The 26,795-nt window shown below is 38.0% G+C and overlaps 1 long non-coding RNA gene across 1 annotated transcript; it reads left to right on the top strand.

Annotated features, from left to right (window-relative positions):
* The first annotated feature begins 19,908 nt into the window (after positions 1-19,908).
* Positions 19,909-26,008, top strand: LOC110482689 (uncharacterized). The gene is made up of 3 exons (XR_002467446.3): positions 19,909-20,149; positions 24,973-25,007; positions 25,712-26,008. It is a non-coding gene; the product is annotated as an uncharacterized LOC110482689 (long non-coding RNA).
* The last annotated feature ends 787 nt before the right edge of the window (positions 26,009-26,795 follow it).

Here is a 26,795-nt window from a genome sequence, read left to right as displayed (position 1 = left end):
TATGAAATACATTGTACTCTGTTATGCTGTAAATTGTTGGTGAGATTGTTTATCTTCAAGCATTAAATTCTTAATTGTAAATAAAGTTAATTTACATCAAAACCACAAAACAGGTTTTTTTTTTTTTATTTGCCTACTAGAAAACTGTAGGTGCATTTGTTATTCAGTAAGATATTATGCACAAACACAGATACTTTTAGACCAATTCTAAGTATGCACACTGGGTGAAGGAGATTGAATATAAACACTCTGGAGTCAGAGGGCAAAAGTGGTGAACTTCCACAAGTAGCTGCAGAGCATTTACATGGACAAACACCATTCCCAGACATATAGGCTACTCAATAATAAAAATTATATAACTCTTGTCAAAAAGTATAAGAGTTTCTTAGCCATCCAGCATTCTTTTGTGTGGAAAAGACATGCCTGGGGACAATATACACGTGGTCTACAAAAGGGCAGAAGTCATGGCTCAGAAGAGAGAAGGTGGCTCTTTACAACTCAGAGCACCTGACCATGGTATGGTAGGGAGGAGCTCACCTGGGCTCAAGGAATTCAGGGTGGAAGGATGCAGTAACCATAACCAAGTATGTGGAAACTACATGCAGCTTAGGAAGATCCCGAGATGAAAATATGGTAAGGTTAGAGAGTCATACAGGACAACACTTGTTCTTTTATGCACTTTCTCAGCTATCTACTTAATTCTACTGTTTGAGACAGGCTAGCAAGGCCTTCAGACTCATTCAGAACTGTGATTCTTCTTGTGATGAGGGTGGGATAAAAGGTTTATAGAGAGGGCAATATAGTGGTAAAAAAGAATTCTGGGAGCCTGAAAAATACTTGACTTACTCATTTCCTTTCTCCTTGCCTTTCCTACATTCCTTTCCTTTTTTCTTTCTTTTTATTTTTTTCCGAGGAGACATTTGAAGAATGCATCTTTGCATTATTTATGAAGATGATCTGAAACTTTAGAGTGTTTGTTTTGTTTTGAAAGCTATTTGATTCTTGCATATGAGAAACACAGTGGTATCTCTAGAAGTGTCTCAGCCTAGCAGACTGCAGATCAGACTGGTGCAGGTTCAGCTTTTCCTAAGTCAAACAAGTGAAAGAGGAAGACATTTTGTGAGAGTGTACAAATATCCTTTTCAAAAAGATAGAATTGGGAAAACATTTAGGAGAACCAACTGAAGACTCAACTTCTGGTTACAAGTATTTTAAAAAAAGGTGAGAAATATGGAAAGCAAACTAAAAAAATAAAGTTAATTTTCAATCATCACTCTGAACAGTGAAATAGTACAAATTTGCAAACCAGATTTCTTAAATTTATCTCAAATGATCCCAATTTTCCATTTTATATCCTGTCAACTGACAGCATATGAAAGTTCTGGACTAGATTAAGGGCAGTCATCTGTTGATTTTGGGTGTACTTGTGCATTAAGTGTTAATTTTCTGTGGTTTGAAGAGAAAGAATACAAGACAGATGGGATAAATAAAAAAAAATATTCAAAGCCATGTCACCATGCGAAAGCAATTGTCAGATTTGAAGGTGAACAGAATGATGTTATGGTGGCTCAGCTCCAGAGGGAAGCCCTTGCACTGCTGCAATGATGCAAGCAAAAGGAGAATATGCAAAAACAGAGCAAATGAATAAAAAGCCTTAGGGGTTGCAGCAGAAAAATCATCTAGTTGTAGGATTATGACAGGGAAATGGGTGCAGCTTCAACCATCTGTACACATGACAACAATGCTTTCTGCCAATGAGCAGATTTGTGCCACATGGAAAAGACACAGCTCTGCAGAAAAGCTCTTCGTCTTTCCTGCTACAGAGGAAGGGAGTAGCAAAGGAAAGCCTAGAGAGAAATGAAATAGTTAAAGAGAAAAGCAAATACACATTGCAAAGCAGAAATACACTGGAAAACATGTAAGCCTTGGATTACATTTTGCTTCTCCTTTTGTCAGTTTCCCATAATTATTCTCTTGCTCCCCTACTTTTACTGTTTACATGGCTTTTCTGTCTCATGCACTATGACTGGATTGTGCAAGAACTTACATTGTGAACTACTCATTTCCTTGCTGATATATTAGAAAAGATAATTTTTTTTATTTTTTATAGTAATATTTGGAGTCAAGGAAGTAAAAATATTTCATGGGGAAACACTAAGCCGTGTAGCAAAAATAACCTCTTTGTCTGTGGGAGACAGAAGCTGGATTGTATGTGCTTCTCATTTACAAATGCCTGTGTTGGTATTTTTTTAATTGGGATATTGCAATAAAATGTAACAGGGAAATTAGACCACTGTAGGATAACTTGAAATGAAAAGAATGCTTCTTTCTAGGCATGACAGAAGCAGTTATGAAACAAGATTGCAAAGACTGCGTGGGACACAATGATACATTCTGTTTGTGAAAAATTTATTTAAATGAGGCTCTACTATTGGTATCACCCCAATCACTGCATCAGTGAAATCTACTCAAAGCTCATTGACTAACCCATCAAATAGCACAGTACTTTTGAGAAGACTCAAAAGCTTCTTCCCTTACTTTCCTGAAGATATCTTTGCATCAGATATATCTACTTGCTTTTTTCCTGCTTACATGAATCATCTGTAGTGGTTCTGTCAGACAAAAATATTTGGCAAAGTGAATTGAATTTAGGCAGAATGCAAATGACCTTTGCTGTAGTCTGAGTCCTCTCTGTATTGCATACTCTTGTCCAAACAGTAATGTTTTGATGCTGAAAAATTGTATTTTCTATAGTAAGTAAAAAGAAATACTAACGTGCTGCCACTTGTTGAGTTGTCTAGAGAGGATTCTAGCAGCTCTCCCTAAAAGGAGAAAGGAATTGGTCCAAAGTGAGAAATGTGTCATCACTTTAACACAGATGGTTTTTGTGTGTGTGCACAAATTGAGGGGGTGGGAATGGAAGGGAAAGAAATTGCTGAACAGATCCAAGAATAGCTTTTCCAGTATCAGAGGAAGATGATAACGTGAGGCAGATTTCTCATATTTCCTTATTTGCTATTGTGCAAAAATAACTAAATGTTGATAATTGCTTTTGTACTGACCTCACAGAGAAATTCCTTAAAAAATATTTCCATTCACTCTTCATTCCACATAGTGCTTGGAAGACAGAGAATTTTTGGGTCCATCATCTCTGAGTGGTGTTAAAATTGCCTTAGGTTTTTACTTAATTAATGCTGCTGTTTTCCAAGAAAGTAAGGTTCAGATGCATAATTAAGCCAGGGAATAGTTGTGTGAAAGGTAAAAGCATTACAGTGAAAGCCAAACTTAGCTCTACAGTGTAAATATTACAATGTAATGAGTTTAGCTGAGGGCAACTCTTGTTTAATACACCCATGGAACAAATTAATTGTCAAGTCATCGTGCAACAAAATGCATGTTTAAAATTAACGCAAATTACAAGATGGAATGCAAATCTCTGTGAAACCTAAGCACCAGATTTGACTCAGACTGTGATATTTTATGTCAAGGAGTCCACCCAAGCCTAGTTCAATCTTTGTGATACAGGCATGACCTAATGCAGATACAGATTGAGCATTTAATGAACTGTCCAATACTCAGGACTTCCAACTACTTCTCTTTTATTTTGTTTTGAGGATATTTTCTGTACATTCCTTTATGTTCTCATTATTTTATTTTTGGTTTGGAACATGAAGTGACTGTGTGTATTGTCTGTATTTGGAATGAAACAGAAACAAACCAAAACTGGTTTGGGGACCACTGTGGCGGGGTATAAATCCAACACTAGCATGCATAAAAATTGGTATAAATACTTTTCCTGCCTTCAGTGCCATGGGATTTAAAGGAAATAGATTTAATGGGCAGCTGCCAACAATTACTAAACTTTTTAATGGAACTCTACAATGTTATGATTCTACTTCTTCAAAAGCACTAAAGATTTTCATTATTTGGAAATAATCCCTTCCCTTTTCTTATAAGTAAATCCTGTGTATCCAATTTTTTCAGAGACCAGATTTTCTTTCTGCAAGATTGGACTTGTCAGAAGACACCATTATGTTCAGACTTTGTCTTAGAGGCAAGAAAAGAAGGGAGGCAAGAAATGGTTCTCCAATATGTTTTAATTTCTTCTCTCCACACACATTTCCTATTTTTCTAGGTTTACCTCAGTGCTCAGAATTTCAAAGCAGTGGGAACTGGATGCTGGCTGGGAAAAGAGGGAGAGTTGTGTACTTTCATAAGGAAAAATTCTATTCGTACAAACAACGTGGTTCTTTCCACCTGAAAGGAACTGATTGAGAAACACTGTCTCTAAGTAGTCTTCTGATCACCGGGCTGGGGAATCCATGGTTTGGAACTGAGCTCACAGAGTGATTTCCTGAAAATGTTTAACCCCTTGTAAATGTTTGTAAACTCCAGGACTTGGGAAATGGATCCGTGAACAACAAATCAAAACAAAGTAGAAAGGTCAGCATAAACTGTCAAGAGATAAAAGAGTGTTTTTGGGGGAACAAGAACAGCAGTAGTCTGATTCCTCACAGAGCCATTAAGGACTTGGTGAAAGAGAAGAGAGGAACTTACTGCATTCCAGACATGTCTGTAAATATTACACTAGTCTATTTATTACTCAGTGGCCTAAAGTCACATTATATAGACTATTGAAGGTCAGCAATTATAAAGACTCCTAGTCACTTGTTAACTGTTTGCTTTTCTTTCATTGCTACAGTAAAAGAGTAACTCAGACTACTGATTAAACCATGTTATGCACAGGGGTCTGATAGACCAAAAACACCACCAGGGACAGCAGATTGCAAAATGCAGACAGAGGAGGGACTGGAAAATAGAAAACATTAGGCAGCCTCTTTCTCCTCCTAAATCTCCCTCTACAGCTGAGCTGTGAAACTTACCAATTTCTGTGTGTCAATCCTTTGTAAAATTTTTCTTTCCTAGCTCTCGCATAGATATTTTCCAAAACATCTAGGTTTTATTTCACTGCAGAAACAAAACCCTTCAAACATCTATCAAAAACTCATCTTTTCCATGAAGCTGAGATCTTTACATTATAGCTAGTCATGCAGCACAAAATGATTGGCCAGTATTCCACATGAATAAAATCCATTAAACACACTATCAGATAAAGCACCAGAAATTCCTAGACAGTAAGGATTCTGTCTTTCAACTAGCATGGACTCACCATTAAATGGTGATATACACTGAAGGCCTTTCTATCCTTTTACAAAAATTAATGTCATGATAGGTAAAAATACTTATGATGTAAGGATTATAAGAGAAGAAGGATGTAGTGGATGATGTAAGGATGATAAGAAGTATTTCAGGGCTTCATCACATGCCCTTTTTTTAATGAGACAGGTCATAGACACAATATATATGATTATTTTCATATAACATCACCTTCCTACATCTGCCTTAAGTCATAGTCTCCTTATTTTCAGATGGTGGTGAATAATGACCATCCCACCAGAGACTTTTTGAGATACCAGAAAAGCTCAACTCTAGTTAAGATTTAAAAAGATACAAGTATCTCTCCAGCAGTTTGTGCCATCCTGTTGTTAGTTAATTGTCTGTTTGCATTGTAAATGACCAGCTTGTGTGTGGTAACTGTAGACCCAGGTTCCTATTTCTCTGAAAATCTATGCCCTTTCTTTGAATTCCAGTATCCAACTACAATTAAAGAGTGTGCTTACAGAAGAGAATATAAATTAGAAAAGCCAAAAAGCTCATTTAAGATAATTGTTTATTTATAGACCCCATTGTCCCGTATTGATTGTGACACAGTTTCCTTTAGTCAGAGTATATGGCATAAATCAATCTGTCTGGGTATGTTTGTGGTCTCTGATACACAATCTCTTTCAGAGATCTTTCAGATCTCTGGAATGGATCAGGCATGTCCATATTGCAGCAATGCAAAACTGTATCTTAATAGCACAATTTGCTGCAGAGAACTTGGTGTTACACTGTTACTCTCTGGGTCAGTCTGTATTTGGAGAAATCTTTTTATTATTTGTTACAGAAGTGTTTATGCATCAAGACTGACTTATAAAAGGCTTTAAGTGTTTTTAAGAAAATACTAAGTATTCTACAAGGACAAATTTGATATGATAAATATTATAAAGAGGTATACCACGTGTATAATATAACAAATAACAATTAATAGAAAATGAAAGCAACTTCAGTTCTAAAAATAAAATGTTCATCCTTGATTCAATATTTACTTTCCATAAATCCTCAGCTTTCTTTGAAAAAACTGAAACTGTCTAAAGCTTTAAGTTTATGTGTGTAGCCTATTCCTCTGTATAGAGAAGATTCTGACTTAGAAAATAAAACACAAATTGAAATTAATGTCATGTTTCCATTGGCAGATGTAGTATGTAAGCAAAAGTAATTTTTGGGCTTGCAATTCATGTTTTGACAAAGATACATTATCTGAATTAGAGACAGTGCTCCTGAGAGACAGCTATCCTTAAACAATGACAGAATAGTGTTCCCAGAGTGACATTTAGATAAACTGGACAGGTCTGAAAGCCCTCTGCTTTTGGGCTCCTTCAGGGTTCCTCATGAATATGTCTCCTCAGTGTTCTTTTGTGTTTACTTTACTTCCCCTGGAAGTGGTCTTAATATATCTAATAAAGTTAAAACGTGTGAAGTGATTTTTCTGTAAATGACTTGGAGCTAAAATCTTCAATAACTAAACACCACTTTTCTTTAGGGCAGAGTTAGTTAACTTGTGGAAGATTGCAACAAAGATCTTCCCTTCACTTGGAATTGCCTTGGGATTCCCATCCCACAAATAAGGTGCCAGCAGTCTTTCTTCAGAAAAGATACACAGGTCTTCTGCATTCTGTCCGATTGGCAGGTTGTGTTGCTTTCATTATTTCTTATAAAAATGGCCCTAGAGAGGAGATAACATCAGAATTCTCCCTGAAATTAGACAGGGCTTTTACCCAGGTGCTAGACATGCAGGTACAAGATCCACTGGTTTTCAGGCACCTCTCTTGTTGCAGGAGCAGGTTTTCAGTAGAGGACAAGTGATTGTTCAGTGGAGAAAAAGGGAGAGACCAGATTTAGTGCCTTCTAATGAAATTCTTCCACTCACTGTGGAAACATCAAATTCCTGGGAGAAGTGGGGGCACTTGAATCTCTGGGTTGGCAGAATCTCTGTCTGCTGTGGAAAATATGGATTTAATATTTTGATTTCCCGGGTCTAGAGAAGGAATCTGGTGACAGGCTCCTGCCAGGTGACTGACTGTACCTTGGATCCTTTGGCTGAAAGCCTCTGTCCTAACTCCTTCTGACCATGTTTTACGCAGAATCTGATTTTCTGCTGTGTTCAGAGATGACTAACTTTGCATCTGTGCATGAAAGAAATGTATGCTCATGGGGAAGGTAGAGTGCTGAATTACTCAGACTGGTTGAGATAAGTGTTTTTAGACATGTTGAAAAGCAGAACTCTAATTGCCTGGAGTGCTTCAGTGCGAGTAACTAGATTAACTACAGATTTTAGATGGTTCTTCTTTTGGCATCAACTAAGTATGGATTTTGAGGAAATCAGTTTTGGCATTGGAGGCCCTCTCTGCAGAGAAGATAGTGCACAGCAGACTTCCTGTGCATTAGCTAGTGGCTCCACTCACTTCTCAAATACAGCTGGCACATTGGAAGCTGACTCAAAATTTTTTATACAGGACTGCCACACTCTCTCTGGGAGTTTCCAAATTAGTTGTTTGTGGGCACAGTAGAATGTGCACAGTGAGTCCCACATTTTGTGAAGAGCCTTGCAAAGCCACAGGAAGAAAGAGGAAGTGACACTTTTCAGTTTTGTTGGCAAATGTGACTGTTTCCTGCCAAACTTCTCTTATGTTGCCCTTGTTTTGGGACACCAGGCTCATGCCAGTTGTGTGGGAAGTACAGAGGTGGTCTGGCACCTCCGGGAAGACAGGTCTATATGCAGGGCTATTGTTGTATGAGAGAACTCAGGTGTCAGCTGTGCCTCTTGCTTGCAGACTGGTTGATCTGCACAAGCTGTGTGTGTGCATCCAGGGCTTACATGACATGGACTAAGGCAAATACAAAAAAATCTGCAGATTCTGTCAGTCAATCTGCCAGCTGCAGAGGTAATTCAGGCATTTGAAGTTCACTTTGGAACAAAGGTGCTACAAAGCTACAAATGTTTGCAGTTGTCATGAACTAACAGTCTTGGCTTTGGCGAGGCTTAAGTTCACTTCAGTACACAGTTTCATGATATTTTCCATTCAAGTTATTCCATGGAGAAATACACTGTTGGGCTATTTTAAGACTGGCTGCTAGACTCAAACTACTAAAACCATCTGATAATTGGATCATAGTATGATGTACTAATTTCTTCCAATTAGCAATGTTATTAGCAAAATATAATCAATGAGTTCTGGATCAGTTCTGTGGGTTTGGGCTGAGAGAATTCCTCCCAAACGTAAAAGCATGAATTCTGAATTCAGCTCAGAATATTTCCACTTTGTTGTCAGGATAAATAAACATTAATTAAAGGTTAATTGGATATGTGCCCAAGCTGCCTGAATTTCTATACACAAAAACAAACCACTTCAACTTTTGTGATGTAAAAAAAACAACAAACTTTTTCACGATTGCTTGCAACTTCAAATGTGCCCCTATCAAATACAATTATTTGTGATTCAACAAAAATAAATTATTTGTAAGAAGTAATCAAACTAGTAAAAGAACACGTTTACACCAGGTAGTTTATATTTGCAAAAAATACCTTAAAAGAGCCCTTCTAAAAACAAATGTGTTCTGCAAAAAGGAAACAGCAGAAGCATCCTGTGTTTCTCAGCAGTTCAGCAATACTCATTGCCAACACCAACATCATATACTTTGAGAACTATGTTTTTCTCATTCTTATGATGTGCTTTTTGAGGTTACATCGGGCAAACTAGTTTGGTGTCAAAGTCCTCCATACACGTTGGTGATGTGAATTTGGATGTTTTTTCTTCCTTGTTTGTCCTTGTAAAAGCGATTGCAAAACCTTTATCAAGTTATCGGTATCACATGTAAAGAAAGGGACATAATAAACCCTCTTTTACATCTTTTCAGGAACTGAAGAGAGCACCACAACATTCAGGTAGTAGAATAACAGTGTAAGAAATCATTTACACACAGAAATACCTAATGGCTGAGAAGTGACAATAAAATGGTTCTACCATGTGTGTGCTGCTTGTTTTGATGAGAACATATTTTGAAATGCTTTAAAGATCCCTCAAGGATGGATTTGTTTTTGATGTTGCAAGAATCCTCCGTGGCTGCCCTTTAAACAAGAATATGATGTATTGATGATGGGAAATCCTTGCTTCTGAGAAAGTCTTTAAAGGACATTTAGAGTGTTTGGGTTGGAGTTTTTTTCCTTTCTTGTGAAATTAGAGCTTAGATCACATGACCTGGAGAATTTCTGGCAGAAAAAGTAGAAACTTCAGAGAAGAGTTGAGCTTGCTTCATTTGAAATGGTATTTTTTCATTGTTTTGCTGATTTAATTCTGCTGAAATCATCCATATGGCATTGAAACAATAAAATAACTAATCAGATTGGGTAATCATAACAGATCTCGATTTATACTATATGCAAGTAAAATTATCACTAGTCATGAGATGGAAAAGGCCATCAGAAAAACTCTTTAAAACTACAATTCTACATTGTTTTCCATGAATTTGGATTTTCCTCAAGGCAGAATTATATCAAAATTCAATGCAAGTTTTGTTTATTCAAACTATTAAGTTGTTTATTTTATTTGGGCTAAAAATTAATATATTTTATTTTGGCTGTCATCTCTGAATTAAAAAAGAAATTTCATTTCACTTATTCTTCCATCATGTCACACTGTAGTAGATCAACTTCCATATTTTCTCTTTCTATTGAAAGATACCTACTGTAACACTGAGGATTTTAAGACTCTTCAGAAATTATACCCATGATAACAGGCAATTGTTTTGAGGAAAAAGATAAAATACATTAAGACTAACACAAGTTTCTTTTCAAACTGATACAACTGTGTTTACTTCACAGACTGGTAGTGTATTAATACCACTAGCCTGGAGGTGTTAGTTGCCTTGCTTAAGTTGATATTTTGTCAGTCACTAAAATTCATTGTCCCTTGGGGAAAAAATTAACTTTGCCTTCATCTGACACAAATATTTATTTTTTACATCTATAAACCTTGATGTTTATTCATTCATGTTAAACCAATGCCTGTTCAGTATCTCATACAACATACCATTACTGAGAAGAGTAAATTTAAAATCTCTATTTCATTGAAATGCTGTGGTGAGGTATTTTTCTGTGATGTTAACAAATATTTGGAGACCTTATTTACAACTGCTCTCCAAGTGCTTGCTACAGGTTTATAATAGGAAGGCTTCATTAGTAATATGATTATTGTTCTGCCACCTATATTTTTCTACAAGTAATGGATCATGATGTTAAGATTTGTAGAGAGGACTCTTGCTGTGCTCTAGGGTTTTACAGCTCCAAGTGCCTGTCTGGCAGGTATTTTCTAAGGCCAACCTCATTTTAGTGTGTGTAGCCTCCCTAAGTTTCTGCAGTCCCTGGAGGCAGACACTCCTTGAAATGGAGAGTTGGACCCTGACCATGGGAGTCAGCTGGAACCACAGCAGCTTTGCTCTTACTTGTGGATATGAAGGGCACAGTGTGAGCTGAGCATCTCAGGCTATCCCTAGTCTTTGAAATACACCCTCCCTGCAGACACCAGCGTGGAAACCCATTCTGACACCACTGCCAGCTAAACAAGGGCCAAAGCCTGCTAAAGATTGGTGTTCTTGCATCATGCGTGTAAGCAGCCGTGTTCAGCCATCAGCCTTGTTGCCCTTAGTTACATGCAATTAAAAAAAGAGTTTATGAAGGAAGGGAACTACAAAGGCAGTCACAGTTTGGTCTAACAGCAGGACATAATGAATAAATATAACAGGAATTAAGGCATTTATAGAAAAGAAATTTTGAAAGACAACTGGCTGGAGACTTGCACAGAAACGTAAATATGCATTAGCCTTTACAGTCCTTTCTGCTTTATCTCTTTTGTGATCTATGTATCACTCTCTTAAGTATAGAACAAAAAAGCTAATGCAGTCATTTAACATTTTATACAGTTCTCCACCATTGTATGTTTGGGAACAAAAATCTGTCAATATAAAACATATTTTAATGAAACATATTGTACCCATAGATATAACAAATATTTGTTCAACCACAGATAACTCCGGAAAGGGTTTATTTTGTGACAGTACTAATGGAAACATATGGGGCCACACTTGCAGTGTGAATCAGCTCCATTTCATTCAGCCATGTATTTCTATAAAATCTGCTACAACTTCTGCCCATGTGAAAATTGTATTTTTATTCAGGCTGCAGAGAGGAATCCTGTGGAAATCAGGTATACTGTCTTCATCTGTAAAATCCAAAATGATATTTGAAAGGAGACAAGTATAATTATTTCCATTTCAAAAATGGGAAAAGGGAGGAAGATCAATAAAATTACCCAAAGTCTCATATGAGCACACCACTGAGAGCATTTCCTGCCTTCCAGGTATAGACCCAAAGCCTGGCCTAGTCACTGAACATTATTGTAATCATGTTGCTGTTTGAAGCACCAGCCTTGTTTTTCTCAGGTCTTGAACCATTTCTCTCCTGTTTTTAAATTATATCTACTGAGATGTGAATGATTTGTGCCCTAAAGATATCCATGGTGACTTTTTCACCATCACATTAATGATAAGCACTGTAAAATGTGAAAAAGCCCACAGTATTTGGATAATTGGAAGTAATCTTGATATTTTAACTTTTTTCTCTTTTTTTTTCTCTTTTCTTAGTTTTAATTTTAATTTTTATCCTTCTATCTGTTCATCTTTATATCTTTCCCCTTTTTGCTCTCTCCTTTTCTCTTGAGGCTAGCTTAACTACAGCTGTTAATAATACAAGATTTGTTCTCCTAAATATTTAAACAGGGATTCTTTCCAGTAGACAGGAGGAAGAACACTGCCTACAGAGCATGTTGTGCCAGCTCTCCTAAGACATTACTTGTTATTTTTCAGCAGCCAGCATAATGATGTGGCTGAATAACATCAAATGAAGTAAGACAAATATCCCTGTCTCGCATGCCTTTGGCTGAGTCATAGGATCCTTTTCATGACAGCAAAAGCATTTTATAAAAATCCTTTTACTCATTTAAAATGAAGGGTATAGCAGGTGGATATCTGTTCTTTTTGATAGGCTTTTCTATTGTTAGCTGTTTATTAATTCTTAAGAATGTTGTACATAAAGTGTTTCTTGCAGAATCAGCAAACAGAAAAATCAGCAAAATAACAAGGTGCAAATGGCATTTTTAAGAGGAAATTACTGCAGATATCAATGTACATTTTTTCATTACTAGAAAAATACTAATGGTAGCTCCCTTAATAAAATATCTGCCTAAATCTTTCAGTTGCTGTAAAGTACCACAGTTGTACTTCTGTTAAGTTACACTACTAGAGGTGAACAAAAGAAATCATGGGAACTTTTGAATGTTGGGCCTTTAACATCAAAGCATGATTAAATTATGGTGTCCCTGGAGAGATATATAGATTTATTCCTAATTTTAGAGCCTCTAGCTAGCATTCCAGCTTTAACATTTTGATTGCTTCTGTTTCCTTAATACCATGTTAAACTGGGATCTCACCCTGCTGTGAGAGACATCTCTTGAAGTAATGTCTGTGTCCTGCTCTTGCCAGGAAGGAAGAGGAGCAAAGCACTTGCTTCCTTGTGTGCCTTGCAGCATGGTGGGAGAGTGCTGTGCACTGCAAGGGTGACCACGTGCTATCAAGCTAAACAACATTCCTTCATCCTGTCTCCATCATGGCCCAGAGGTCGGCTAGCTCCTGGGCTGCTCTCACACTTCACTTTGAAGGCATAAAATGGAAATGCCTTACCCTTTCTGCTCTCTGTGTTTCATGACTCAGGATTTATACTGGCTCATCAAAAATGATGAAGTCTCCTTTGTTTTATGAGATCTAAGGGTGTTTTAGACATTTCAAGCCTGTTGTAATAACACTTCCATTGCAGAAAACAGTGGAAATTTTTCTGTCAACATAAGTAAGAGGAGGCTGGACCTAGTGACTTTCCTCCTGCACTTCTGTTTCATTATTTTGGCCAGTTGCTTTTCCTCCTACTGAAAATGTTCCAGACCACTGTAGTAATCACAAAACCTGTTTCAGCACTAGGCGCTACCCTTACCTGCTTTCTGTATCTGTTACTTTAAATGAGAATGCTATTTAGCAAAAAGGAAGCATGATTGCCTCTTCATTCCTCTAATTTTCCACTGACTGGATGACTGCTGTATGAAGTCCTGGAAGTGTTGCAACATCCTGGTTACATCTGGCTTTTTTTTTGCCAGCAGTGAAGAAGGCTAGAGGTGAGTTTGATGACTCAGTGTTGGGCAGTGGGACTGGTAAGGAGTGAGAGTGATGGTGCTGGCCAAGCCTCATCCTTTGGATGGAGCTGACTTTATATTTTGCTGCAGTCCCTATGGGGATGGGATTGGGTAACACTGCCCATCTTAGCACCACTACAAGCTCTTTCCAGGTCCTCCAGAACCCTGAGGAATTTCAGTATTGATTTCTGTGGCATGTTCACATATGTCAATATGTGTCTCCAAAACTGACAAAAGAGGAGTCAGGGCAGGGAAGTGGAGGAGGAAAAGACAATCAAGAGAGCCAGCTGAATATTCCTGCCAAGTTTTGCTGGAGCTGTGTGACTGGCTCTGTTATTCAGGTCCCATGATATTTGCTGGTGGGCTGTAAGAATACAGCAGTTTAATTATTAGCACTAAGGGCATATGGTTGTTACATGACCAGCAGGTAAATGCAAATGAAATACTACAAATATATAATTTAGTACTTTTTCTTACCATGGGCTTCTCTGACACATACAGCTTGTATTTTGGACTGGAATCAGAGCAGGCTGTGATGCTCTCAGTAAGAGAATGATAAGGAAGAAGAAAAGAATGGGAAAGTGGTAGCCAACGATTCAGTACTCAAAATTTGGGTTCAACAAAAATAGGCACATTCACCAAGGGAGGGAGGTGATGAGTATCAGAAAATCTGTCTGAATTGTCTATTTCCATTGCATCATCCAAGATGAGGGCCTGGCTGGCCTATGGGGGTAGTGGCTAGAAGAAATAAGTGCCAGGCAAGTGGCAGGAGCTGGGCAATAGGAGTGTCGTTAGGAGCGGGAAGGAGCCCAGGAGACAGAGGAACCTGGAAGGGCTATGGGCTGCACTGGAGAGGGGCTATGAGGGAGTTTAAGCTCTGAAGGTAGTCTTGCAGTCCATCCTCTCACCACATTCCCTACATAAGCAGGTAGCAGCCTACTTTTCCTCTGTCCTGATCTCCTGTGTGCAAAGCATTTTGTGTCTGGATATACCTGTGTATGGTCAGAGCTCTCAGGCTGCCAGGGCTCTGGGGATGGGTTTGTAGTGCATAGGCTTTTCTCAGGACTGGTCACAAGCTCATTATATTGCGACCCTGGCGCCTTGGCACTTGTCTTACCTTGGTTTGCAAAGTTCCAATAGCTACGTATTTAACGCATGAAAGAGAACATGTTCATATTTATTTATGTAGATCTGATCAGATTTTTTTGATAATGTGGTACTTTTCCTATGTTTGGAAAAATATTTTCCTGTGTATTCTTGTTTCCTTTGATTATCTTAGCATACTTTATAGTTTGAAAGCAGAAGCAATAGCATGCAGGTAAAAGGATGTCATGGCAGCAGAGGGGGCTTCAGGTTTTGACAGACTCTGTAATACTATTGATCCCTTCTAGACCATTTTTCTCATCAGAACTTGCTATATACAAATTACGCCTCCATGCTCCCTGGCCTTGGATGTGTCTTGCTGCTACAGCAAAATTTAGCACTGTTATCTCTGGTATAAAGACAAATTGTGGGTGTTTCAGGCTTATATAAACTTAGGTACTGTGATTGATTGTTACACTGCAGTGGGGCAATGAAATTTTATGCTGCACTTGCAACTGGCTTAAGACCAGTGTCTGTATCTTATAAAAAGCACAGCCTCCGGGATGAAGTTTGCATGACTGCAAGTGACTGCATGTAGGCCAGCCTTGCTAACCTGACTCCTCCAAGGAACAATTCCATCCTGGTGCACACAGGAACACAGCTTTCCTTGTTGTTGTCCTCTGAAGTTCGGGGTTTCTGGGCAGAAGTACAACAAGCCATCAACCTCTGCTCCAGGGTCCATCAGCTTGTCCTGCTATCTTAGCCCCTTCAGCCAACACATTCCCCTGCTTGAAGGACCTCCAGAAAGACTTGGTTAGTATAGTCATCATCTCTTCCCATTCCCTGCACTTCAAAATTATCTCCCTACCTGGCAATGTAATGGACTGGCAGTTTGAGAAGTGCATCTAATTCCATGTGCTTTTGCTCCCAAGATCACACCAGTGCTAAATAGACTCAAGAAATATGCAAATACTACCCTCCCTGATTGGTAGGTCCTTGGTGCATTGCAGTATTGCACATACTTTTCCTTTGTGGCCTGGTCATTTAATCCTTCTCTTACCCTTTTCCATATTAATGCTGATCAGGCAAAACAACTCAAGACTGTCAGCAAGAGGAAACCGCAATTATTTACATTAAATTTTGACCAAGGGAACACCCTTAGTAAACCAGGCCACAGAGGACACAAAGCCTCCTTGCTCTTTTCTTGCAGGTTTCTTGTTTGCTGTACAGGATATTTAAAAATATGCCATTTTTTTCTACATGCAAATGACATCTTAAACACTCAGACAAGTTCAAATTAATGCCTGAAATTATTTTAAGAAGAAATATTTGGTACCAGAAGGAGGAGATGGTGAAGATTTAAGTGTTACTTCTTATTAGCCCATTGGCATGTTATGCCTTATTTCAAATAACTGGAACAGACAACAGCAAAGGTGATGAGGGCTTCCTAGAATGGCAAGAGCATTTGCTGAAGGAATACTGGGCCCTGTTGTAGCAAAATTAAGTCCTGCCAATTTTGCAGTTAAAGAACTTGTGAAGTTCTTTCCTTTAAACAGATAATTGCTCCATTCATGTCCTGTACTAATACTCAAATGTATCCTAATTATATTTTTGCATACTGAATTTATTTAGTTTTTTTTAAAAAAATCAGTATTTAATCTTGCACTCTTTCATGCATGGTTACTAAACTTGTACCACATTTTCACCTCTGTTGAGCAAAACTAAGAGCAAGGGCCAGCCCCACAACCTGCTTTAAGTCCCAAAACCAGTAGAGCACAGCTGAGCTGAGGGTCTCAGCTGACCCTTTACTGACAGAGATTTGATAGACAGCAGTGTGTAAGTAAACGGCAAAATAGCACCCCGGTTTCTCTTCCACCTCTTAGGAGAGCTTGTTGTAGAGGATTAACTTGATGACCAGGCTGAAAAAATCAGAATTGGATTAGCCAAAGTATATTGCATGATGAAGATTTTGTCACAGGATGTAGGACCCCACAGCAGACTGTGATAAACTGCCCCTTAAATTAATGTTGTGTGACGTATGGACATTGTTCATATTTAGTGGAGAATTATCTTGTTTCTTCTTGCACTCTCATAGTGCTGGGAAAGACTTTGGCTTTGGCCAAAGGTGAGGAAACAAGGAAAATCCCAAGCCTCAGTAGAGCTGGGACAGTGTGGGAGTCTGGGAGTTTTATCTTGAGGAAGTCCATGGGTCCCAGGATCTTGTTCAAAGTTTCCCAATGATGAGGGAGACCTCTGGTTGCTGAATACAAAACACAATGAAAAAACTATCAAGAAGTGGCATGCAGGACTTTAAATAAACAACTATTTTAAAGTGAGAGGTCAACTAAAGCCACAGCCAGAAATCTAAAATAAAGAGCTTTGTTCATGCAGTCTGTATGCATGAAAAAAGCATTCTAAGTATTTCTGTAATTACATGAAAATAACTTTGTTTTGATCTTCTGTCTACAGAAAACTGCCTTTAATGGGAGATCTATAAAGTGCTCATTGTTGTACATGAGTGAGTAGATGGCTGAATGAAAAAACATGTGATTAAACTTCTTTCCACTGTGCCTAACTCTAGAACATCATAAATCCAAACAATTTGGGATCACATCATCATTTGGATAAGTAAAACATTTCTTGTAGCAATCCTTGCTTCAAGGAAAAGTGGATTGTTCAAATACACTGTTGAGATTTTCTTTTTCTTCTATAAACAAGCATTCTGACAAAATGCAGAACAGATTTCAACAATAATTTCAAAGTTATTCCTTAAACTGTTCAAAGCAGAATAATTATGAAAAGGTGATGGCACCAGCAGCAGAAGAACCAACAGAAAATCAGCATTTTCTACTCATTTGGCTTAATGAGGTCAGTACCATTGCTTAATCCTAAATTTAATTCTAGAATAATCCCTTTATTTATTTTTCTTGACACTGCAAAATTTGCTGTACATTGCATTTCTTGGTGATCAGTTATTCATAGGAGTTGCCCTTTCTAAACCCTGTGTTTCTGCTGCAACAGGAGTTGTGTCTTTCAGGACTTTCAGAAAGCAGTGACAGTACAGTAAAATACATGACAGTAAAATAGTTGTTGCAGATATATAGAATGATCCATATTTTGATTTAGTAATTTCCAGACAGTTCTCCAATGAGAAATACTAATACGTTTCTTCAGAGAAAAAAAAATTGATAATACACATAGAAAGCAGATTTTTGACTTCAGAAGATGAAGTCTTTGGCAATTATCCTCATTTAATTATACCAGTTAATGCATCACCCTTTCAGATGTTCCAACAGAGTAGTTCGCGCAGCTGCTGATGAATCAGACTGAGGACATCATCAGCCTCAGAAAACACAGGTTTTTGGGAGTGTTTCTAAAAATGAGATCTGTTTACAAGCTGTTTCACGGTGTCTTATGATACTGCTGCACAAACAGCTGTGGCAGCACAGCTGGGGAGAGTGGCAAAGGGTGGGAAGGATATGAATATCTTACATTGGCAGTGATGGCAAAGACTTCGTTTTTTAAAAGATAAAAATTTGACTTTGTCCTTTCTTACCACACAGCACATTGTAGGAAGCATTGCAAGGTAGTATGTAGAATGAAAAGAAGACTTTACAAACAGAAGGTTGTTGGACTGCTGGCTAATTGGTTTTGCTAATTTTCCCTCTTCCAGTTTGTAGCTGTTGTGTGTATTTAAATATATTGTTTCAACATCATTTATACCTTTGTACTTTAGCAGAAATACTTACGTCCCCCACTGATCTTTGTCCAGAGCCGGTGTCTTATTTTTGACACCATGTCCCAGACAAGTTCTATTTGTCATAATAGACTGCTAGGAGCTTGCAAAGGTCTAATTTTTTTCCCAGTCCTTCTACATCTTGATGACAGGCAGAGCTATCAGCATTCCACACCCTGGGGTAACAGGTCAGCATAGCTGCTGGTGACAGAAGCCTGTATCTGAAATGGAGCAGATACTAGGATCAGCCCAGAAAATATTACCAGATTCTGTGTGAGCCATTCAGCCTACTGTGGCAATACAATCTATTATTTCCTTCCTATAGCACCTCTTGTTGGAGCAAGCATTACATTAATGAAAGCTGTCTTCAACAAGTAAGCCTAGAGCCGTGACACTAATATTTTTGAAATCAAATGTACTACCGTAGGTACATATATTCCTGCATTAAATTCTTGCTTTTATGCACTCACACTTGCACACAAACATATATAATGCACTTCATTCTTACTGTATTTGCAATCCAAGTGGCTTGGGTATAAGACATTCTGTCATGTAGGTTCTATGATAACTACATATCTAATTTCGACACCAGCTACTGACTATGTCTAATAACTGCTTCTCCCAAATTTAGATCTTGATGAACCTTCCTGAGCCATGTACTCTGCCTTGCCTTTTATCCTGTGTACAGAGACGCAGACTATCTTTAATCCATGTATCTGTCCTCCTCACTCTTTTCTCTCCTCTCAATTTGGCCTAATGTTAGATACTGAATTTTGGCTGGTAATATACACAGAATAAATGTGCTGGGTCAGGCAGTTTCTCTTTTCAAATAAACAAATGCATTGTAATTACTTTATTTGTTTCTGCCTAAAGAAGTAAGCATCATTTGGCTTCACCACAGGAGCCAAGAGGCTGCAGTATTAAACTGGACATTTGTTTCTCAGTCTGCTCAAGTGCCTTGTCTTGAACATGTTAAAAAATGTAGCAGAACTACATGGGCTTTCCAGAATGTTTTGACCTGGGAGTAGTGCATGAAGAGAGAAAGACGAAGTTTCCAATAGTAAAAGAAGATGGAAAAATCAAAACTCGTGTTGTTGCTTTGAAAAAAATACTAGAGTATTTCCTTAATCAAAATAAATGTTAGTGTTTGTTTTTTAATCCTGTATGCACTCATAATATATAGTTTAATTACAGGAAATATGTGTTTGATGCATGCTCATAAATATTTTTGGTTTTGCTCTCAATGAAGTGTTGAGCACTCTAACAAATTGTTTTTTCTCTAGATAGTGTTGGACAGGTCCGTGTTTGCCTGGACTCACTGTGTGTGGGAGACTCAGACACTCAGGTGGTGGTTAACTTCTTGCTTCTTGCAAGATGGGGGCCCCAGCTTCTGCTTTAGATGATATGTGTGAGCTACTTTAAAAATATTTTTATTTTTTTATGCAAAACATTCTTTCTGTAGGTCCAGATATGTGTCAGCTACATTTCCACAACCTCAGACACAAATTACCAGGGCAGCAAATACACATTCAAATTCCAAATATGCTTTAGTAAAGCACAATGTTAAGAATGTCTTATTTTCTTTTTTTTTCCTTTTTTTTTTTTTTTTTTTTTTTAAAGCTAGTTAGTGCAGTATTAGGTAGGTCACTCTGGCCACATTCCCAGAATTTAACAGTGGGGGCCTTGTGGAATGCTAAACGATGTGTATAACAGCATTCATGCTCTCTGTGAGCCAATCCGTCAAAACATTTGCTGCTTTGAAAATGTGCTCTTCAAAAAAATGGGCATATGGAACTTATTAGACTATTTGGTGGAGTTCAGGCAGCAGAGCCCAAAAGAAGCATAAAAACATCTGAGGACACAATTCTACCTTAAGGTAATAGGATCTCTAAACTGTTTTTTGCAATCAAATGCATACAGAATGCAGGGGAGAAACATCCTGAATGGAGAACATTGCATATTCCAAATAGTCACAAGACCTTAAGTAAAAATCTTGTAATAGTAGTAAAAAAAATAGTAGTTTGATTGCAGCAATAGTTTGTGTGTTTGGTTCTGTTTCTTCAGCAGAGTGTATTTATTCTTGGTTCTTTAACAGTTCGAGTTGTATCAAGGAGCTCTGAGTCGAGGTTTCACTGCAGCGATTTCTGTGCCTCTGGTGCATTGGCAGAGAGGGTCAATCAGTCTCCTTGGAGATGAAAAAAGACAGTGCTGCAGATGGGAAACACAAATGAGCTGCCATTTTCCAGCACCTGTTTGTACCTTCTTCCAAGTGATTTCTTGTCCCTGTTGCAGTGAGACCAGAATGACAAAATGAACAAATAACTTAGATTAAATTTTGTCTTTGGCAGCCATAGCAAGAGCTTACACTGGATTTTGCTGCTCCATGGTGTTCCTAGAGCAGACTGTTACATGGTGTCCTTCTCTGGGAACAGAATTAGAGGATGGAGGGCTCTGTGCAATACCTATATTCCCTCCCTTCCTCTCATCTGCTTTGACAGTCTGAGCATGAAACTGTGGCCTGTGCAGGGTATTTACACCATCCTGCTAGCTTTGCTCTCTCATGCAAATAATTAAACGGACATCCTGATCTTGTGTAACTTCTTGCATACAATTTGGTGTTACAGGACAATTTAGGACCTCTGACCATCTTTTTCTGTCCCATTAGAAGATGGACAGCTAAAGTCTGAGACTTTGTTTTGTTGATATATCCCTACTGAAGGAGTAGAGATACAGAAAGAGATTCTCTTTCTATGTGACTGTAATGCAAGGAGACAAAAAGCCATACTGAAGTATTAAAAATGGATTGTTAACTGTAAAAATAAGGTAAAGTGGTGACTTTGGCTGCTGTGGTATAGAGTGATCTTTGTTATGGCAGTGTTTGAATCAAGAACCGAGATGCACAGCAGGTTGTGACAGTTGTGCTGTTGTTATACAGAATTATGTTCCTAGCAGGTTAACAAGTTTGTGACCTTTACGGGAGTGATGGACAAATAACTTCATGCCACACTATGCTAGCAAGTCATGCAGGATGTGTGGGGAAAGATTCTAATATTGTAAATGCTGATTTTTTAACAACCTCTGGAACAGAGTAAATCACTCCAGAAAAAAGATCTCAGACATGGGACATTGTAATGGTGGGGAACAGAGAGAAATGAGGGAGAATGAAACATCTTTGCCTTCATGTACAGCTCCTTGGAAACTTCAGTGACTCTTGTCCAGCAAGCTTAATATGATAGTAGGCAATATCATGAGACTCAATTTGTTATCATTGCTACCAGGAGTTCAAATGGAGTGCCCCTATCTACTCTGAAGATAAGGTGTATTGTTGTGTAATGCATAGGTCCTTGAAATAAGCTGTGGCATCCACAAGAGAAGTCTTGTTTTTTGGTGGTTTTTTTTTGTTTTGTTTTGTTTGTTTGTTTGTTTGTTTGTTTTACTTTATCCTGGCATTTGGAAGAGACTGTTGAGATAGAAAAGTTTTCTGGGAACTGGACAGTGCTGTATGTGGAAACCTTTGAAAAAGTTGCTGGTTGCCTCCATTTCCAAACTACAGTGAATAAGTAAATCAAGTAAAACTGCAAATATACTTCCAGTTTTCTGCCACTGATTTTCCCACCTGAGAAAAATCAGTCTGCTACATTGAAGAACTGAATCTTCATATGGCAGGAGCATGGCAGTGGAGGAACAGTTCTGGAGCCAGGACAAAACTTTCTCCCATAATGCAGGCATGAAAGAAAGTAGCCCCAAATCTGCCTGGATAGAAACTTCAGAAGTTCTGTGCTTTGGCCTTCTGCCATTACTTTTGAAGTCAGGGACTTCTCCCATTGTGTTAGATTTTAACAGTCAGAACAATTTCAACCCTTTTTTAAAAAACATCTTACCCACTGTTTACAGTGCATGGTTGTATTCAGTCAGAAGATTTTGGTGCAGGAAAGAATTGTGGTATTTTTTAAATCCAGAAGATGGCCTCTCTGATTTGTTCATATTAGCCCTGTACTTTTAGGGTCCCCTTGATTCTCTTCCTGACACAGTAAGATGCTACAGATAGCCCACTGGTATTTCCTTATTCTGAGTCCCACAGCGGTAAAATGCAAGGAGGACATGTGACAGAAAGGCAGATGCAGAACTGCCTCCAGCACCTGCACTGCCTGCAGGTCTGGGGTGGCATGCAGTGTGTCATGGAGGATGGTCTCTTCCTTTGTGCTGTCTCCCTTCTCCTTTCTGACGTGGAACACTGTGCTCACAGTGCTGTGAGAGCTTTTCTGGGAAGGTTAGTCATGTAGTACTGGTTTTTGTTCTTATGGCTCTGTTTCCAAGAAAAAAAATGCTGTTTGCACCTCCTCACTCTGTGTGCTGAGTACAACATCCAGCTTTAGGTCACTGCCTTATGGACAGGTTTTCTTTTTTTAGTGTAAGTATGGGTTCATGTTAAAGGGATTTTGCTGTCACACCTCTAATTAAATTACCAAGCTTTTTGAATACTTTGTACCAAATAGGATTTTCTTAAGTCTTACTGGTTTAGTACTCAAAATTCAGTTGTGGAAGTAACTAAACAAATTAAATATTTGATATTGAAATCTGCCTGTATTCTGTTCTCTGTTTTAAATGGTATCTATTGAGACATTAAGCTTTGTTCTGCCCAGGTTATTTTCTTTATTTATATAATTTTAATTTATTTTATATTGGTATTCTGCAGCTACTTCCAAAGGGATTTGTGCCTGGAAAAATTAGAAAAATGAGCCATGTAAGTCCATGAGAGAGGTTATAAAATAAACATTATACCATATGTGGGGTACCTTTTTTTTTACTGCAAGTGGCTGCTCTCACTTTTTTGGCACTTAAACACACAGCCATCTGTTTGAACACTGTTTGAAGTGGCTATATTCCAGCATTTATGTAACTTGCTTGTAGAAAGGAAATGACATCACTTAGTTTCCTGAAGCATATTACCAATGTCAGAACTGAGGAAATAAAATCTACAATAAATAGAATATTTTAAAATATTTTTTTCCATTTTCCAGTAGGACATCTCTCCATACTGTTCTGCTCATCCCATCAAAGACCAGGGAACCCCATTAATTTCACAAAGACTTCCACACACGCTGCCATGAGCAGGCTGCAAGCTGCTGTAATTTATGTGTTACATTGATGAAATGAAATCTGGCAAGACAGGAATGAAATTATACAATGACAAAGCCTGCAATGTGCCTTCATGTAAAGATATAGGCATAAAATAACAACAGCAATTTCATAATTAGACTGTGTAAAGCTTCAGCATCTTCAAGTGACTGCAAAAGTGGAGCAGCTAGGAAAAAAGCTGGGAACCATTTTATGTAGGTATGAACCATATAACAGGACCTGAGAAACTGGCATGAATTGTGGTAGGGGACATTTGGTTTGGATATCAGGAAAGGTTTTCTCTCCCAGGGGGTGGCTGAGCACTGGAACAGGCTCCCCAGGGAAGTGACCACAGCACCAAGCCTGACACAGTTCAAGGACTGTTTGGATAGTGCTCTCAGGTCCAGGGTGTGACTTGGGGCAGGGCAGGGCTTGGACTCCATAATCCTTGTGGGTCCCTTTCAATTCAGCATTTTCTGTGATTCTGTGATATTTGGTTTTAAATGTAAAGTTTACGTTATTAGAGTCTTCATAAAGGCTGCATGTGTTCTGAGATATTTGTTTTAAATCTTTGCCAAGCTATAAAGTTCCTCTACTGGTAATTTTAACTGAGCCATGTTGAATTACATCACACAAGGGCTTTATCGTACTCTGTCATGCCAGGAACTTTTCAAAATTTGTCCTAGCTGATAACTCCTGTTTTGCTGTCTGCTTCTTCTACAGTAAGTTATCAAGTGAATTAAGGACTACTGGATCACCTAGCTAGCAGACCAAATAAAATAGAAAGGTCTGTTACTTCTTAAAAAGAATTTTGGTTAGAGTTTGCTTTTTAATTTCTTTTTGTGAGGGATATTGCAAAATAGACAAGTAGTATTCCTAAAGGGCCAACTTTGACTGGCAGAAGTTTCATATCACCTTTATACTTTTTAAGGTACTTCATGTTTAAAACAAGTATAAACTAATGGCAAACAAACTGAAATTTCCAGAAACTGTGTTCTTTTCTATGCTTGATTGTTGTTTATATAAACGCTGTTGTTTATATAAATGCTTATTCAACACTATTCAGAGTGTCTCATAAATTACAGTGCAGCTGGAATTTAATCTGTCTTTATTAAACAGATTTGGGCTGCCTATTCTTCACATTCCTATACTTTTGAAAGTTTTTCCTAACAGAGTCATTATTCCTTTCAAAAGGAAGTGAGAATAAAGGTTGGCCAATGATGACCCTTAATAATTTATAGACTTAATATAATCTTCTTGTTTATGACTGGCCTTGAATATTCCCCACCATATATTGAAATCTGAGAAGCCACTCCTACCCACTTGAAAACAAAAATATTACTAATCTTTGTGTCTCCACAAGGAAATTAAATATCCTTAATAGGTAGGGATACATTTTAACTGGAGATATTGGTTAAAAAACTATGGCATGGTTTTATAATAATAATAGGAAAATCTAATGTAGTTAGAGATGTGAGGAACAAAGAAATGTATTTCCACCTGATTGTTTGTACAGATTTTCCAGGCTGAATCAATACAGTCTGAAATGCTGAATTTAATGATTTTTTTTTATTTTAATAGATCAGCTTACCATAGGAGCTGAGACCTCTGTCTTGGTGAGTACTCACAAATAAATTTAATTATGTCAGTGACTTCCTGGATGCTGATATTTACCTAAACCAAAGGATAACTGAACATTACTGTGAGATTATACTGAAATTTGCTATTCATTTAGATAGCATTTGGGGCAGTGTATTATAAAACAACAGTTCAAAATACATTAGAACCAATGTGAAAATACAGTGATTGTTACAGTGAATTTGGTCTTACAGATCCCTAGCATGGAAATTACTCAGTAAAATTAGCATTCCTTGCAGATGTCAATTGTATTTCTATAAACTAGCAGTAAGCCTGTTAAATCACCAAGTCTCCTAAATCCTGTGGTTTTCATGGGTGGTCATATTATAGTCTTATGGGAATGTCTGAAAGGATGAACTCAAGTTTGATCAAATCCCCTGTCCTGGGTTGTAAGATAAGCTTGTATTCTATTTGCCATCTGTCAAAGGTTGGGCAGGTTTGTTATCTCTCCCAAAGACAATGGTTTGCCCCGTAGAGGCAATGGTTTGTTTATACACTATTGACTGACTCACTGCAGGGCTGGTAAATGTAACACCATCCCATTGTGAGGGGTCCCACCCAGAGGGGGAAGCCAAGCACTCTATTATTGTATAAAGGGGTAGCTTTTTGGGGAGACGAGGCAGCTCTCTTTGCGGGATTCCCAGAGAAGCAGCTCCCTCTCTCTCTTTGCGCGATCTCGCAGCGAAGCAGCCGGTGAGGCGGCGGCGGCGGAGCTCGGAGGCAACCCCGGCGCAGAGGAAGACCGGCCCCACTGCCACCAGATCTTCAGAGGAAAACTATACCCTTCTAAAGATCACCACTGCAGCTGCAATTCATCAACCACTGCAAGGGGAGCAATCGTCCCAGCAGGACTGCCACTGGCACCCCGAATCCTCAGGTTGTGGACTTTTTCACTGGTTTTGTTTGTACCGATTACATTTGCCTTTTTAAATTGTTGTCTAGTTTTTCTCCTAGTAAAGAATTGTTACTCCCATTCCCATATCTTTGCCTGAGAGCCTTTTAATTTAAAACTCCTAGTAATTCGGAGGGAGGGGGTTTACCTTCTCCATTGCACAGGAGGCTTTAGCCCTCCTTCACAGACTGCTGTCTTGTCGAACCAAGACATCCCCATAACTGAATGGCTGGCTAAATACAAATCTCTGCATTTAGTCTCAGTTATAAATATGTGTATATGATCAATGAAATAAGATCTAAAAAGTCCTTCAAAGACTTATGCAAATGAGTGTAATCTGTAGACATGTCAACTTCAAGAAAAGTGTTGAGAATTAGAGTGAAAATTTTGCTTTTCCACCTAATATTTACACTTTTTTTGCTAATTATCATTTCTTAAAATTCCATTTCTTTTTCTAGTGAAAATAATTTGTGCTTAGTCAAAAGATAAGTTTCCCAATTGTAAAAAAGATGAGTTTCCCAATTGTAGTTGTGTGTCTGATTTTTAACTGTTCTAAGTACCTGTTTTTGTTGTGGAACCACATGAATGATTACAACCTAAAATTATGTAACCCACTGGGAGTCAACACATTTGTATCAGGTATCTAAGGGTATCAATGCATCTGCTTTTGTAGGCTTGACTAATTTTAAATTTTTACTCAATAAGAGAAACAGAAAAATGAAGCAAAACAAAATGAAACAAAAGAAACTAACCAAATAAAAACAAAACACACAAAAAAAAAATTTAAACCAAACAAAATAAACACAAACAAATCCACAACAAACCAAGAAAACAAAACCCAAAAACCTGAAGACTTCCCTGAAGTCTAAAAACA

Source organism: Lonchura striata, chromosome Z (assembly GCF_046129695.1).
Source record: "Lonchura striata isolate bLonStr1 chromosome Z, bLonStr1.mat, whole genome shotgun sequence".
Taxonomy (NCBI): domain Eukaryota; kingdom Metazoa; phylum Chordata; class Aves; order Passeriformes; family Estrildidae; genus Lonchura; species Lonchura striata.
The sequence above is the reverse complement of the archived record's forward strand: the minus strand, read 5'-3'. Positions and strand labels throughout refer to the sequence as shown.